The sequence below is a fragment of the Dendrobates tinctorius genome, unplaced genomic scaffold, assembly GCF_039654945.1.
Source record: "Dendrobates tinctorius isolate UK_male_01 unplaced genomic scaffold, ASM3965494v1 ptg000128l, whole genome shotgun sequence".
NCBI classification, from domain to species: domain Eukaryota; kingdom Metazoa; phylum Chordata; class Amphibia; order Anura; family Dendrobatidae; genus Dendrobates; species Dendrobates tinctorius.
The window spans coordinates 13,212,575-13,226,928 of record NW_027361796.1 but is presented as its reverse complement, the minus strand read 5'-3'; the positions used below and the strand labels follow the sequence as shown (position 1 = coordinate 13,226,928).

The window sequence follows — 14,354 nt, the reverse complement described above, 5'->3', positions numbered from 1 at the left end:
GAGGAAAAGCTCTCTTAAGGTCGTATACAAGTGTGTTTTGATACTCCAGCATTTGCAGGGCCATGTCTAGGGCGGGAATCATCTGGCAAAATTTGGTTTTATAACTTGGGTCTAATAAAGTAGCAACCCAGTAGTCGGCATTATTCCTAATCTTTATTATACGGGGATCATGTTGCAAATAGTGCAGCAAGAAGACACTTATATGTCAGGCTCCACCATGAGATCCGAGCACATGCTGTGTTCGTGGCTGGGTAACAATGTGGCTTATTTCCTCCATTCCCTCCTGCCAACCCCAAAGAACAGAGAGGGGAGGATTATCTTCTTTATCCTACACTTGCATCTCCCATCACCTCTTCCTCCTCCATTTGTTCATCGGATCTAGCACCCTCGATAACAGTTTGTCTGTTATCATCACCAGCCCCCCTCAATTGCAGTACTCCACCCTCCCTTGGCACCTGCCTGTGTGACAACAATCTTGAACTTTGAGACAATGTTATCCCTTCTCCAGCCTCCTCAGCTTCCTCCTCTTCTTCTGGGACCACCATCTCCTCCCGCAGGCTATTCAAAGTCTGCTCTGGCATATAAATCACTGGAATACTGATGCTGTTGACGCTAACCATCTTAGTAGCCATTTCAAAACTGTGCAGAAGGGTGCAGAGGGCCTTAATCTGTGCCTACTCTGTAAACATGATATGCACCACCTCCATACTTCGTTGGCCCAGGCTATGAGACCTGACATACTGCGTCAAGGCTCATTGCTGCTGCTACAGTTGCTGCAACATGTGCAGAGTGGAATTCCACCATGTCGACACATCACATATCAACCTGTTATCTGGTGTGGACAAAGACCTCTGTATCGATGCAAGTCAGCAGAGGGGTGCGAACCGTAGAAATAAGCACACAGCTTACGCGCTTTCTGGAGCATGTGACCCAGGTCAGGATAATGGCTGAGAAAACGCTTCACCACCATGTTGAGGACGTAAGCTTGACTCGCCATAGGGCCCCAACAAGTTTTGCACCGTTATCAGACACAGCCTTTCCTGGATGCAGGTTCAACAGAGACAGCCATTGATCAAATTCAGCCTGAAGAGCTCTCCACAACTCTTCAACTGCATGACTGTGATCATCAAGGCATACCAATTTTAAGACTGCCTGATTGCTTTGAGCCCTGGCTGCGCAGTACGGAGGTGGTGGGGATTCACTATGCACTGATGTAACGTGTTTCTCATGAAGGCAGAGATTGAGGGTGCAGGTGGAGACCCTAGAGGAGATAGAGGAGGCAGAAGCATTGGAGGAAGTGTTAAATGTAGAGGTTTGGCCAGCAAGCCTTGGGGATTCCAAGACTTGTGGAGGAGCACCTATCCCCACAGCCACCAGAGTCACCCAGGGCCCAGTCTGTGAAATGTAGTGCCCTTGATGAAATGCACCAAGGCAGAGATTTTGTCGAGGAACGGGTGATGTTGTCTTCTAGGTATGTGTGCAGGCACAGCTTTTTTAAAAAATAATGGTGACTGGGTAATTGGTACTGGGGGACTGCGACAGCCATCAGCTTTTGGAAACTGTCAGTATCCACCAGGCAGAAAGGCAGCATTTCCCTGGCCAACAAATTGGAGAAGATGGAGTTCAACCTCTTAGCTTTGTCATGCATAGGAGGAAACAATCTTTTCCATGACCACAACTGTCAGTAGCTTGGAGGATTCCCATTCAAAATAAAACATAACCTTTAATAATTCATTAAAACCTGAGACATCACATAAACAACACAAACAGACATAATAGTGCTCGTACGTATCAGTGCTCATTTAAAAAATGGTTCGGTCTCACCATTACTCATGGACATAGACGCCCCGGCGTATTTTTCAGAGGTCCCCTGCTGGGTATTCGGGTCCATATAGCAGCACAAGACAGCGTGTGGAAAAGGAGGTTAAAGGGTTACAGGTGTGCAGTTTTCCCTATCCTCCCCGTCGTGCCCAGGTATTACTCCTGCCCTTACAAGGTCAGGCCCCAAATGGACCCTATAGTGTCACCCCCTGTCGTCAGAAGGGGTATTTGCTCCCTACGAGTTTCCTCCCCAAAAACGGGGATTCATCAGGGGAGTTAAACAAATAGATATAAGGGGGTTTAAATATATTTGTCCATAAAGAAAAAGAGAAGGCCCCGCAATGGCTGGGTGCCTCAACTAGCAGAGAGACTGTCCATATCACTGCCAAAAAGTAAGTCCCATGGATAGATGGTGTGGTTTCCTTAAATACACCATCCTACACACAAGTCCCACCCCCGGCGTTTAGCCTCACCTGAGGTAGTCAGATCAATGGCCAGTAGGGAAAGTATATACAAGAAGCCCATTCATTGGTATAATAATGAGAGGTCAGTGAACCCTCCCCTATGTTCTCTTATATTTACTAAGAATCTTCCCAAGCTCAAAAATTGACCAACACAGCAATCACTTTTCAATTCAAAACATAAATTATCATGTCTCGATATATTTCTCAGAATAGGGCACCATTGTATAAGGCCATAATTATAAATTAATCCTGATATACAGATATGATGTCCCTCACAATGGGGTATTTGTGTCAGATTAATCCCCTGGGGCATAGACGCCGCTTGCATCGCAGTAAATTCACACAGTGAGATTTCCAGGGTGAAGGTGATCGCGGATACCGTGATATATCATCTCTATGAAGTAAGCTCTGCTACAGTCACGGTAAACCCGCTTAGTAAGGTCACTCAGCAGTGGTCACACTAAGCTCACATGGTGAGGACTCCAAACAGAGGACAATCGCTGATACCGCGAAGTGTCACCCTTCGGTGGTGAACGCCACTATAATCGCGGCAAGTTCACACAGTGAGATCTCCAGCTGGAGGGTGATTGCAAAATACCGCGATATCTCATCTCCGGGTAAATTAGGCATCTCCGTTGTGACCGCCCTGTGGGGCAGACCAAGCATAATTAGTGGGGCAGACCAAGCCTAATTAGGACGCCACAGTAGTGCCGTGATTAAAAAGATATATAGCTTACAATTAGGTCATATGCCCTTTTTTTTTTCTTTTTTTCTTCTTTCTCCCCTCCCTTCCCTCCGCCCAGTGGGGTGGATCAGGCCAAATCTAGCGATAAGTCACTTTGAATTAAGCCCTGTACCTCTGTTTGTCACCCTATGGGGCCGATCTAACATGATCATGTAAATATAACCACAGCCCACTTCAAGTCATATAGCGAGCTCATAGTACACAGCGCATGGGGCAAAAGAAGGGGGGCATATATGATCAAAGAAAAATATAAGAGACTACATATATTGCAATCTATATGCTCAGTACAGATAAGAAATTCCTGTCAGTGATTGATTAGGTAATCTCATGCATAAAGGAGATCTTTTAACCAATTAATGCTCTGTATATATCCAATGTTCCCCTTCATGGCATAGGTCTTAAATAGTGTTAGCAATCCCACAGATGTAACACATTCATTCTACCTCGTAGGGAAAAAAAACCAACTACAACCCATATTGCTGATTCCCCATAGGTATCAATGGTGCATACCATATACATTGCATGGAGAAAGTGGTGATCTCCAGATAAACGGTAGGATCAAATCAGGGGACAGACAGGAATGATTACCAGCATTGTTGAAGATAAGTAGGGGTCAGAAAACCATCAACAGACATTTAGGCAGTGCATTTAATTAAAGCTATAGGTATATTCATAGTCATTCCTAGTTATTGCCTCCATTTCCACAAGGCTCGGAACGTTAATCATAGACACACAATATACATAAGAGATGATATACATCTCATCTAAGGTCTCATTATAGATAAAGAGAATCCTGTTTTGTGGCTGGTCCCAAGGGTAAGGGTACCGGAAAAAATTCTTGAGGTCTAGGGGCTATTTCATATTATATTCATATTAGATTAATGTCAGTGAAGGTACACATAGCTGAAAGAAGGTACTCTCAAAATAGGCTGGATGTTATAACAAATAATCGAGTTTGAATATCGGAGAGTAAAGGGAGAGGGGGGAGAGGGAGGGGGGGGATTATAGAAAACAACCAAAATTGAGCTGCTCATTTAGACCCCGAGGATGGCATGTGTCCAGGGAGAAGATTTACCTCGCTTCTCTCTGCAGTAGGATCCTATCAAAGTCTCCCCCTCGGGGAGGTACTTTTAATTTGTCGATACCCATAAAACAGTTTACTCCCGTATTTCCCCCATGTGGTCCATTGACGTGTCTCAATATTGGGATATCCCTCCCATTAAGATTAAGACGGAACTGTTCGGATGAGGCCGATTATAAAACAAAAGCAGATGATTTGAGACAGAGGTTTATATCCAGGGGATACCCGGACCGGGTCCTAAGGGAGGCTTACAAACATGCTAGTCAGCAACAAAGAGCAACATTACTAACACCCCATGAGAGAGATACAGAGACACGTCAACCCATGAGATTGATTTGTTCCTTTGATAATGGGGCCCCATATATCAGAGATATCATTAAGAGGCACTGGGATGTGTTAAAAATGGATGAGGATTTAAATGATGTGATCGGGGTAAATCCCCAAATCACATACAGGAAGTGCAGAACCCTTAACGATCATGTAGTGCATAGTCATTTTGTCCAACCCAAGGTAAAAACATGGCTATCGACTAAACCGACAGGTTGCTACAGATGTGGGAACTGTGTTGCATGTGAGTCTATTGAGGTGGGTAAGGAGTTTTGCAACAGTAATACACGGAAGACCTACCAGATAAAAGACTTCATCAATTGTAAAACAAAGGGCATCATTTACAGGGCCTGCTGTGACTGTGGGATGACCAATATTGGCAAAACAATCAGAGAATTCAGGAGACGGGTTGGGGAACATCTGGGAGATATCCGTAATGGGAGGGATACCCCAATATCAAGACACATCAATGGACCACATGGGGGAAATATGGGAGTAATCCGCTTCATGGGTATCGACAAATTAAAAGTACCTCCCCGAGGGGGAGACTTTGATAGGATCCTACTGCAGAGAGAAGCGAGTTGGATCTTCTCCCTGGACACATGCCATCCTCGGGGACTAAATGAGCAGCTCAATTTTGGTGGTTTTCTATAATCCCCCCTCCTCCCTCTCCCCCCTCCTCCCTCTCCCCCCTCTCCCTTTACCCTTCGATATTCAAACTCGATTGTTACTAGCTATGAACCCGTTCTATGCCCTGGTGGTGGGCATTTTTATTGGTATATGGTCTCCCATCCTGGTATGTGCTGCACCCCTCATCCCTATCCTGGTATGTATGGTACCCTCACCCCCCAATCCTGGTATGCATGGTACCCCCTCATCCCAATCATGGTATGCATGGTCCTCTCACTCCCATATCCAGGTACGCATGGTCCTCTCACCCCCCTATCCTGGTATGCATCGTCCTCTCACCCTCTATCCTGGTATGCATGGCCCGCTCACCCCCCAATCCTGGTATGCATGGCCCCCTCACCCCCCTATCCTGGTCTGCATGGTCCTCTGACTCCCATATCCTGGTATGCATGGTTCTCTCACCCCCCTATCCTGGTATGCATGGTCCTCTCACCCCCCATCCTGGTTTGCATGGTCCTCTCACCCCCCCACTATCATGGTATGCATGGTCTTACCCAACAATCCTGGTATGCATGGCCCTCTCACCCCCAATCCTGGTTTGCATGGTCCCCTCACCCCCCAATCGTGATATGCATGGTCCCCTCACCCCCTAATCCTGGTATGCATGGTCCCCTCACCCCTCTTTTCGTGGTTTGCATGGTCCCCTCACCCTCCTTTCGTGGTATACGTGGTCCCCTCACTCCTATTTCGGGGTATGCGTGGTCCCCTCCCCCCTATCCTGGTATGCGTGGTCCCCTCACCCTCTATCCTGATATATACATATTAGTCCTTATAACTAAACACCAACCATGGGTACATTCCTCAAAGGCAAATTAACACTAAATGCCACAGATGAAAAAAGAAATGGCACAAGGAATGTGGAGTACAAAATGGAAACAATTTTATTTATATTTGAATTCATATATCATACAATCACATATAGATGCCTCAAATTATCAAAAAAATCACTGGAAACATGGACCACGAAAAATCACTACATTATCCAATACATAAACCAATAATTTGTGCTGAAAATGGCATATAATACCCATACAGTCATATGTTAAAGTTTGGGCACCCCTATTTATGTTAACCTTTTTTCTTTATAACAATTTTGGTTTTTGCAACAGCTATTTCAGTTTCATATATCTAATAATTCATGGACTTATATTTCTGGATTCAAATGAGGTTTATTGTACTAACAGAAAATGTGCAATCTGCATTTTAACAAAATTTGAACGGTGCAAAAGTATGGGCACCTCAACATAAAAGTGACATTAATATTTCGTAGATCCTCCTTTTGCAAAAATAACAGCCTCTAGTCGCTTCTTGCAACTATTAATGAGTTCCTGGATCCTGGATGAAGGTATTTGTGACCATTCCTGTTTACAAAACAATTCCAGTTCAGTTATGTCTGATGGTCGCCGAGCATGGACAGCCCGCTTCAAATCATCCCACAGATGTTCAATGATATTCAGGTCTGGGGACTGGGATGGCCATTCCAGAACATTGTAATTGTTCCTATGCATGAATGCCTGAGTAGATTTGGAGCGGTGTTTTGGATCATTGTCTTGCTGAAATATCCATCCCCTGCGTAACTTCAACTTCATCACTGATTCTTGCACATTATTGTCAAGAATCTGCTGATACTGAGTTGAATCCATGCAACCCTCAACTTTAACAAGATTCCCGGTGCCGGCATTGGCCACACAGCCCCAAAGCATGATGGAACCTCCACCAAATTTTACTGTGGGTAGCAAGTGTTTTTCTTGGAATGCTGTGTTTTTTAGCCTTCATGCATAACGCCTTTTTGTATGACCAAACAACTCAATCTTTGTTTCATCAGTCCACAGGACCTTCTTCCAAAATGTAACTGGCTTGTTCAAATGTGTTTTTGCATACCTCAGGCGACTGTTTGTGGCGTGCTTGCAGAAACAGCTTCTTTCGCATCACTCTCCCATACAGCTTCTCCTTGTGCAAAGTGCGCTGTATTGTTGACCGATACACAGTGACACCATCTGCAGCAAGATGATGCTGCAGGTCTTTGGAGGTGGTCTGTGGATTGTCCTTGACTGTTCTCACCATTCTTCTCTGCCTTTCTGATATTTTTCTTGGCCTGCCACTTCTGGGCTTAACAAGAACTGTACCTGTGTTCTTCCATTTCCTTACTATGTTCCTCACAGTGGAAACTGACAGGTTAAATCTCTGAGACAACTTTTTGTATCCTTCCCCTGAAAAGCTATGTTGAATAATCTTTGTTTTCAGATCATTTGAGAGTTGTTTTGAGGAGCCCATGATGCCACTCTTCATAGGAGAATCAAATAGGAGAACTACTTGCAAGTGGCCAACTTAAATACCTTTTCTCATGATTTGATACACCTGGCTATGAAGTTCAAAGCTCAATGAGGTTACAAAACCAATTTAGTGCTTCAGGAAGTCAGTAAAAAGTAGTTAGGAGTGTTCAAATCAAGAAAATAAGGGTGCCCATAATTTTGCACCGGTCAAATTTTGTTAAAATGCAGATTCCACATTTTCTGTTAGTACAATAAACCTCATTTGAATCCAGAAATATAACTGAGTCCATCAGTTATTAGATATATGAAACTGAAATAGCTGTTGCAAAAACCTAAATTGTTATAAAGAAAAAAGGGTAACATTAATAGGGGTGCCCAAACTTTAACATGTAACTGTATGTAAGACCGCTAAAAATCCATATTGTAATAAATGCCCAACTTGACAATTTACATCCTAATCATAGTACCTGGATTTTACTAAAGCGGATCATGTTCTAACAGCCTTAGGCTATGTGCCCACGTAGCATTTTAAAAAGCTCACTAAAAACCGGACTCCTTCCCAGAAATCGCGCGTTTTTTTCCACGCGATTTCACCTCGATTTTACCGAGATTATGATCGTGATTTTGCCGCGAGTTTCGCGTGCGATATTCAAGCACTTTCCAAGCGATTTGAAGCAGCGCTTGGAAAGTGATTGACAGGTTGGTCACACTCGTCAAACATAGTGTTTGACAAGTGTGACCAGGTTTTTACTATTGAGGCCGCCTATGCGTTAAAATAAAAATATGTGTTAAAATGCTAAAAAAAATAAAAAAATCGGGGTATATTTACCTTCCGGCGTCCCGCGCTGCCATCCCGAGCCTCCGCGTTCCCAGTAATGCCTTGCGAGACCTGTGATGACGTAGTCTCGCGTTGCTATAGTGATCTCGCGAGACCACGTCATTACAGGGCCTTGCCGCAAGGCATTACTGGGAACGTGAGGCCCGGGAATGCAGCGCGGGACACCGGAAGGTAAATATACCTCGATTTTTTTATTCTTTTTTTTACAGGGCTATGGTACCCAGGGCCTGGAGGACAGTCTCCTCTCCTCCACACCGTGGGTACCAACCGCACATGAGACGCTTAGCTTCCCGCATGGTGGGCATAGCCACATGCGGGAAGTAAGCGATTCTCATGCATTCCTATGGGTGCGGAATCGCGGCAATTGTTTGCGATTCCGCATAAAAGAATGAGCATGCTGCGATTTTTTCCGTGATGCGATTCCGCCGCGGAAAAAAGCGCAGCATTAGCACAGCATGTGCGGAATGCCGTAGGAATGCATGGGGGCGTTCTGTACACGATTTTTAAACGTTTTTGCGACGAAAATCGCGGCAAAAACGCTTAAAAATCGCTACGTGGGCACACAGCCTAAAGGGTAAGCCATAATGATGATACCGAACGTTTTTGGATCTTTTAGCCACAATGAGAGGTTTTTCTGGTAAGATCTTTGTCAAAATAGGGCTGTTTTCGCCCCTTTGATTGGTCACCGGTAATTTAAAGGCACTTCCAGCCTTCTTGTGGTCACACCCCCGGAAGAAGAAGAGGCGAAACGCGCATCGGGGTAGATTGCGGTGACAGCGTGGTCACATATATACACAGCTATCGCTAATTTTACGTTCGGTAGCATCATTATGGCTTACCCTTTAGGCTGTTAGAACATGATCCGCTTTAGTAAAATCCAGGTACTATGATTAAGATGTAAATTGTCATGTTGGGCATTTATTACAATATGGATTTTTAGCGGTCTTACATATGACTGTTTGGGTATTATATGCCATTTTCAGCACAAATTATTGGTTTATGTATTGGATAATGTAGTGATTTTTCGTGGTCCATGTTTCCAGCGAATTTTTTTGATAATTTGAGGCATCTATATGTGATTGTATGATATATGAATTCAAATATAAATAAAATTGTTTACATTTTGTACTCCACATTCTTTGTGCCATTTGTTTTTTCATCTGTGGCATTTAGTGTTAATTACCCTATCCTGATATGTGTGGTCCCCTCACCCCCCTTTCCTGGTATGCTTGGTCCCCTCACCCCCCTTTCGTGGTTTGCGTGGTCCCCCTCACCCCCATTTTTGTGTTATGCATGGACCCCTCATCCCCTGTGGTCCCCTCACCCCCCCTTTCCTGGTATGTGTGGTCCCCTCATCCCCCTATCCTGCTATGTGTGGTCCCCTCACCCCCCTTTCCTGGTATGCTTGGTCCCCTCACCCCCCTTTCGTGGTTTGCGTGGTCCCCTCACCCCCCTTTTGTGTTATGCGTGGACCCCTCACCCCCTGTCGTCCCCTCACCCCCCTTTCCTGGTATGTGTGGTCCCCTCACCTCCCTTTCATGTATGTATGGTCCCCTCACCCCCTATCCTGGTATGCATGGTCCCCTTTCCTGGTATGCATGGTCCCATCTCCCCCCTTATCCTGGTATGCATGGTCCCCCTCACCCCTATTAAACTACACACATACAAAAAAAAAACTTTTATACTCACCATTCTTCCCTGTGTCCAGCGCTGTCACGTTCTGCCGGAGTACGTGCATGGCCATAGCGCTGTCTGGCGCCATATTGCTGAAGACACACTGCAAATGTGTCTTCAGTAAAATGGCGGCGGATCGCGCTATGCGCATGCGCGAGTCCGGCCGCACTCCTGCCTCGGTCTCCGGCCGAAGAGAAGTGCCGCGGCAACGCTCCTCCCGGTCAGGTAAGTATGTAAGTATGGCGCCGGACATAGCGGTATGCAGTGTATATGTGTACCGCCTTCTCCAACGCCATACACACTCCTCACCGCGGGATGCCTCATTCTGTCTGGAGCCAGACAGCGCAGGCGTGTCACGCTTGCGCAGTCTATAAAGGCTTCAGACAGAGTGACGCTTAGCCCGTTATATTATACATAACATCCAGCCTATTTTGAGAGTACCTTCTTTCAGCTATGTGTACCTTCACTGACATTGATCTAACATGAATATAATATGAAATAGCCCCTAGACCTCAAGAATTTTTTCCAGTACCCTTACCCTTGGGTCCAGTCACAAAACAGGATTCTCTTTATCTATAATGAGACCTTAGATGAGATGTATATCATCCCTTATGTATATTCTGTGTCTATGATTAACGTTCCGAGCCTTGTGGAAATGGAGGCAATAACTAGGAATGACTATGAATATACCTATACCTTTAATTAAATGCGCTGCCTAAATGTCCGTTGATGGTTATCTGACCCCTACTTATCTTCAACAATGCTGGTAATCATTCCTGTCTGTCCCCTGATTTGATCCTACCGTTTATCTGGAGATCACCACTTTCTCCATGCAATGTATATGGTATGCACCATTGATACCTATGGGGAATCAGCAATATGGGTTGTAGTTTGTTTTTTTCTTTCCCTACGAGGTAGGATGAATGTGTTACACCTGTGGGATTACTAGCACTATTTAAGACCTATGCCATGAAGGGGAACATTGGATATATGCAGATCATTAATTGGTTAAAAGATCTCCTTTATGCATGAGATTACCTATGCAATCACTGACAGGAATTTCTTATCTGTACTGAGCATATAGACTACATATATTGCAGTCTCTTATATTTTTCTTTGATCATATATGCCCCCCTTCTTTTGCCCCATGCGCTGTGTACTATGAGCTCGCTATATGACTGGAAGTGGGCTGTGGTTATATTTACATGATCATGTTAGATCCGCCCCATAGGGTGACAAACAGAGGTACAGGGCTTAATTCGAAGTGACTTATCGTTAGATTTGGCCTGATCTACCCCACTGGGTGAAGGGAAGGGAGGGGAGAAAGAAGAAGAAAAAAAAAAAAAAAAAAGGCCATATGACCTAATTGTAAGCTATATATTTTTTTAATCACGGCACTACTGTGGCGTCCTAATTAGGCTTGGTCTGCCCACTAATTATGCTTGGTCTGTCCCACAGGGCGGTCACAATGGAGATGCCTAATTTACCCGGAGATGAGATATCGCGGTATTTTGCAATCACCCTCCAGCTGGAGATCTCACTGTGTGAACTTGCCGCGATTGTAGTGGCGTTCACCACCGAAGGGTGACACTTCGCGGTATCAGCGATTGTCCTCTGTTTGGAGTCCTCACCATGTGAGCTTGGTGTGACCACTGCTGAGTGACCTTACTAAGCGGGTTTACCGTGACTGTAGCAGAGCTTACTTCATAGAGAGGATATATCACGGTATCCGCGATCACCTTCACCCTGGAAATCTCACTGTGTGAATTTACTGCGATGAAAGCGGCATCTATGCCCCAGGGGATTAATCTGACACAAATACCCCATTGTGAGGGACATCATATCTGTATATCAGGATTAATTTATAATTATGGCCTTATACAATGGTGCCCTATTCTGAGAAATATATCGAGGCATGATAATTTATGTTTTGAATTGAAAAGTGATTGCTGTGTCAATTTTTGAGCTTGGGCAGATTCTTAGTATATATAAGAGAACATAGGGGCGGTTTCACTGACCTCTCATTATTATACCAATGAATGGGCTTCTTGTATATACTTTCCCTACTGGCCATTGATCTGACTACCTCAGGTGAGGCTAAACGTCGGGGGGTGGGACTTGTGTGTAGGATGGTCTATTTAAGGAAACCACACCATCTATCCATGGGACTTACTTTTTGGAGGATAGGGAAAACTGCACACCTGTAACCCTTTAACCTCCTTTTCCACATGCTGTCTTGTGCTGCTATATGGACCCAAATACCCGGAAGGGGACCTCTGAAGAATACGCCGGGGCGTCTATGTCCATGAGTAATGGTGAGACCGAACCATTTTTTAAATGAGCATTGATATGCCGAAGAACTATTATGTCTGTTTGTGTTGTTTATGTGATGTCTCAGGTTTTAATGAATTATTAAAGGTTATGTTTTATTTTGAATGGGAATCCTCCAAGCTACTGACATTTAACCCCTGAGGGTTGTACATGTGGTATTAAGCATTCTTTGCCACAGCTGATCTTGCCATGATCACAACTGGGCTGGCTGCAGTGCTGTGAGAGGGCAGAGTACGGTGAACCGGACAAACTGTGAACCATGAGAGAGGTGCAGGCGGAGATGTTACTGTGGATTGAGAAACTTGTGGTGTGATTGTTCTCTGAGATCAGTCAAAAATAGCAGGCATGTCCGCTTCTATTACGCAGCCTTACTGTATGATGTTAATAACAGAACATTTTTTTGTGGCCTATGTATCAGGCCTCTCTAACACACTAGATGCTACTATTTTTCAAGTCAGGTCCCTTACTGTATGACGTTAATAACAGAAGAATTTGTTTGTGGCCTCTGGATCAGGCCTCTGCAAAATAGATGCTACAAAATATTTTTCAAGTCAGGTCCCTTACTGTATGACGTTAATAACAGAAGATTTTTTTTGGTCTGTTAGGGTGGTTTTTAAGTCACACCATCAAGTATATTGGATGTCAAATGTTGTGATTGCTCAAGCAAGTGATGGACTGAGACAGAGACAAGGCGTATCAGCATAAGAACCACAAAGTTTATTCAATCAGATCCTGCCCTTATTGAAGAATGGATACGAGAGGACTCCATTTTCCAAACCAGCATTCCAGCCAATTTGTGAATGGGTTGTCGATGGCAGAATTTTCGGCTAGATCTTCAGATAGTGATGTAAGACCCTCCAATGCTTTTGTGATGATTCCATCTGGGGGCTGTGTTATTTGGAATAAAAGTGCAACAGTAAGTGCCAAACATTTTACAGACTCCCCCATTTTCTGCTAGCAACATGTCTAAAGCCATTCTATTCTGGTATGTCATTAACAAAAGTTGGGTCTAATTGTTCAGCTATCCCCTTTATTGCATCCCTAGTGTAGTTTATGAACCTTTGTTGGTTATAGTAGATGTAATTTATCCAATCCACATTTTTATTTAGTGTAGCCCACAAAAAAAACTGATTCAAATCCTGCTGTGATCTGGTTCCTAGCTTTGTACTCGTCCGGTACCCCTCTAGGAACCCATATATTATCTATGTAGAGTCTTGGATCAAAAGATCCAACAGGAGATGACTTTTAGTTTCTGTGTAGAGTTCCAGCATTCATTTTACCCCTTTGTATCTCTTCTGATGAAATTATTTAAAATGGCATGAGTACCTGAACCAATACACAGCTGCCTATCCAATTTGCCGGTAACTGGGGCCTCAGCTTCAGGTCCCCATGTAACCATATAACACTTCTTGCTGCAGTCTGATCCTGAAACCATTTAGCTTTATAACCACTTGTATCTGTGTCTATGGGGATGGTGATTTCACAAAACTCTGAAGTTAGATTTCCTACCGATATCCCCACTCCTGTACCTTTTGTGGTGTAATGACCACTGTGTCCACTAGGGGGCACTGTGTGGATTTCCCAGGAGAACGGATGAGTGGCAGAATCCTGAAGGATAGTTATGTATCTCAAAGTGGGTGGCTTTGAGATGGAGACTTGTGTATGTGTGATCAGCAATATCATTGCTGAGGTGTTGTTTCTAAGTATAAGAGAGAAGTCTTCAGGTAACTAGAGAGATGGGCGGGTTCTGGTTACCTACAAATCCACCCAGGGGTGTGTCTGATAACACCTATAGTAAAAGGCTATGTGAGTATGTGAAGGACCTGTGATGAGGTCATAGCCATGTGACCCAGTGGGCGTGGCTACAGACCATATATGGTGGCCAGGGTAGGTCACCTGGTGTGAATGCTGGGACCTGATTGGTCCAGTTTGGAAGGTCCTGTGAGGAGAAGGATCTCCTCGCTAACAGCCTGTGGAGCGGCTGTGTGAGCATTGGCGATGTGTGCCTGAGAGCTCCCTGGAGGGAACTAACGTATGCGATGGTGAAACCGCATAAGGAACCCTGACGGGTGAGATAATGATGAGGCTGAATAGCCTATATAACGGACAC

General features: G+C 44.5%; 1 protein-coding gene across 1 annotated transcript in view; it reads left to right on the top strand.

Annotated features, from left to right (window-relative positions):
- Positions 1–13,092, top strand: part of LOC141047559 (uncharacterized) — a 101,377-nt gene extending 88,285 nt beyond the window's left edge. Inside the window, exon 3 of the transcript XR_012219833.1 lies at positions 12,850–13,092. The gene's annotated coding sequence lies outside the window, so the exon portion shown is untranslated. The remainder of the gene's footprint in view (positions 1–12,849) is intronic.
- The last annotated feature ends 1,262 nt before the right edge of the window (positions 13,093–14,354 follow it).